Source organism: Oryctolagus cuniculus, chromosome 1, assembly GCF_051225735.1.
Source record: "Oryctolagus cuniculus isolate XC-2025 breed Fujian yellow rabbit chromosome 1, ASM5122573v1, whole genome shotgun sequence".
Lineage (NCBI taxonomy): Eukaryota > Metazoa > Chordata > Mammalia > Lagomorpha > Leporidae > Oryctolagus > Oryctolagus cuniculus.
Window position 1 is genome coordinate 208958363 of NC_142867.1, and position 3060 is coordinate 208961422.

The 3060-nt window shown below is 44.0% G+C and overlaps 1 pseudogene; it reads left to right on the forward strand.

Annotated features, from left to right (window-relative positions):
* Positions 1-249: 249 nt before the first annotated feature.
* On the forward strand, positions 250-586 carry LOC100355999 (mitochondrial import inner membrane translocase subunit TIM14 pseudogene; annotated as a pseudogene).
* The last annotated feature ends 2474 nt before the right edge of the window (positions 587-3060 follow it).

Consider the following 3060-nt stretch of genomic DNA (forward strand, 5'->3'; position numbering starts at 1 on the left):
GCCATCAGACCTTGGCAAAGGCAAGATTTGTAATTAGTTATCATTGTAACTCTTAACTAAAATCAATTTCTGACTTGCCCTTTTGTTATATATTATCCTTGAGCTTATCTCATTTTTAAAGACTCCATTTGTTTGTGCATGTTGCTGGTGGCTCTTCGCTTTCGGGTAAAGGCATCTGGTTGGTAGCCGTGGCCTCTGGACTGGGATGCACCGTGCTCCCAGTGAAGGCAGGGGAGCTGAGCCTGAGCTATGGTAACGGTTGGATTGACCATTGCTGCTGCAGGATTTGCAGGCCATTATGTTTCTCAAGCCATGAATCGTATGGAGCCACAAGTAAAACAAGTTTTTCAAAGTTTACCAAAATCTGCCTTCAGTGGTGGCTATTATAGAGGTGGATTGAACCCAAAATGACAAAACGAGAAGCAGCGTTAATACTAGGCATAAGCCCTACAACCAGTAAAGGAAAATAAGAGACGCACATCGACGAATTATGCTCTGAAATAACCCAGACAAGGGGAGATCTCCTTATATAGCAGCCAAAATCAATGGAACTAAAGATTTACTAGAAGGTCAAGCTAAAAAATGAAGTAAACATATGAATTTTCAGTTCATATCCGCATGTGTTTATGAGCACCAACTTTTTATAATAAAATACCTCAGAGGACAATTTTTAAAAATGAAAAAAAAAAAACAAAGACCCTATTTAAGGACCCTCAAGATTCATTAGTTGTGTCAAGGATTCCAAATTCCTATTATATCCCTTATAGGAACAACTAACATATCACAGGTTCCACCTACAAACCTGCCCACCTGGTGGAAGGGAAAGCGAAGATTCCACAGTTGGCCCTGAAAACAAGAGTGTTACCCCGTCTATGTTTTATTGTCACCATCATTATTTTTAGAATGGTTGCCTAATTCATCATCAAATCATGGTATATTTAAAGTGTCAACAATTTATATAAACAAGCCAAAATAAGTGAAAAGATTGAGAAAATTATCAGAATAATTAGAACCAAAAATAAAGTTATTTACATAAGCTTGAAGATAGAGTCTCTGAATGCCCATGATTATCTGATGATGATCAGAAAATTCATTTGGCATTTTTTTTCCCAGTAAACATTTGTGGGGCATTAACTGTGTGCCATACACTGTAGTAAACCCTACCCATGCTTTTAAGGAGCCCACAGTCGAAAGGACAGAGAAGGAGGCGAGAATTACACTACTGGGTGAAAAAGCTACAGTGAGGATGGAAGCCAATAGTGAGGAAGCAAAAAGGAGGTCTCAGAAAGTGTCAAAGAAGAGCTGACACTCAAGAGGTGTCCATAAAGCTGAGGATTCCCCCAAACTTAGAGGAACAGCCTTCCAGGAAGGATATATGTCACTATAAAAGCACAGGGATTGGAAGAACACAGGGTGGGTACAGGTAAAGTCATTCACTGTGGCTAAGCCCAGTGAGGAGTGGTGGCAACCGAGGTGCCTCAGTGTCCATGGTCAGCAGCGGAACAGCTGAGGAGCCAAACCAGCAGGCCTGGATCTACTGGGTCCCCTCCACTTCTACTGTAGCCTGAAATACTCGTGCACCTAAGGGAGCTCCTAGCTTCATTTTCCAGATCAGTGGAAACACCATGGCTCCTGAGACAGTAGACCTGCTGAGCGTGAGCACACTGAAACCAAGTGGTCTGGTTTCAAATCCTAGCCTCAACCCTTGCATAACTGAGTGACCCTGGATTAGTTAGTCACCATGTGCATGCCTCCATTTCCTCGTTTATAAAACAAGCGTAACTATAGGATCTTCTCCATAAGTGTGTGGTAAGGATTAATGAATTAATACATATATATAGAAGTCCTTGGAACATAACTGATGAGTAGTCAGCATTCAATAACGATTACACTGTAATGTGCTTAGATGGCATTAGCACATTCCAGAATTAATTATGTGCTTTTAAAAGGTTCTTCTTCAGCACGTCCTTTCCACTGGCCCTCCGATCAGACCACATGTGAATTTTGTTTTGTTTTTGCAGCCCTGCCTGTTCCCTGAGGAAGACAGTCTTCCTTTGAAATTACTTTGAAGCACAGCAACATGAGGCCATTGTCAGCCTGGTCTTGTGTGGTCCCCATCCAGCCTGGCTGCTCATCAGGAGTGAGTGTACAGGTCCCAGTCAGTTCAGCTGTGCCACCTGGAGCGCAGCCTGGGCAGGGGAAGTCCCCATCCAGGGCCCCCAGGTTATGATGCCAGGGCAGTAGAGTTTCCATTCTAGAAAGCAGGGCACCATGTTGTCACATCCTCACTAGAGACAGTCCATTCAAGTGTCTGAAAAGCAAACTTCCACTTCTGTGGGTTGTAAAAATAATAAAAAGGCGACAATTTTAAAGCATGGGGGAAAATCAGAGACCAGACAGGCAGAAGCAGAAAGCAGCAAGGGGCACATTCCTGTTTCTTCCAGGAAAGACGTTCAGTTGTCAGTTCAGCAAACTGACATGTTGCATGATCAGACTTACAATCTAGAAGGAACTCGTCAAAGGTGTGTTGGCTCAAGGACAATAAAACACTCATTTAAGAGTTATCTTAGGGTGCCAGCGCTGTGGCGTAGCAGCTAAAGCCACTTCCTGAAGTGCCAGTATCCCATATGGGTGCTGGGTGCCGGTTAAAGTCCTGGCTCCTCCACTTCTGATCCAGCTCTCTGCTATGGCCTGGGAAAGCAGTAGAAGATGGCCCAAGTCCTTGGGCCCCTGCACCCACATGGGAGATCAGGAGGAAGCTCCTGGATCCTGGCTTTGATTGCACAGCTCTGGCGTTGCGGCCATCAGGGGAGTGAACCGGCGGATGGAAGACCTCTCTCTGTCTCTCTCTCTCTCTCTCTCTCTCTCTGCTTCAGCCTCTCTGTAACTCTGCCTTTCAAATAAAATAAATAAATCTCTAAAAAAAAGAAAAGAAAAGAAAAAAAAAAGAGAGTTATCTTGGGGTCGGCGTTGCGGCAAAGCAGATAGTCAGTAATGCCAGCATCTCATTTGGGCACTAGTTCATATCCCAGCTGCTCCACTTCCATTCTAGCTCTCTGC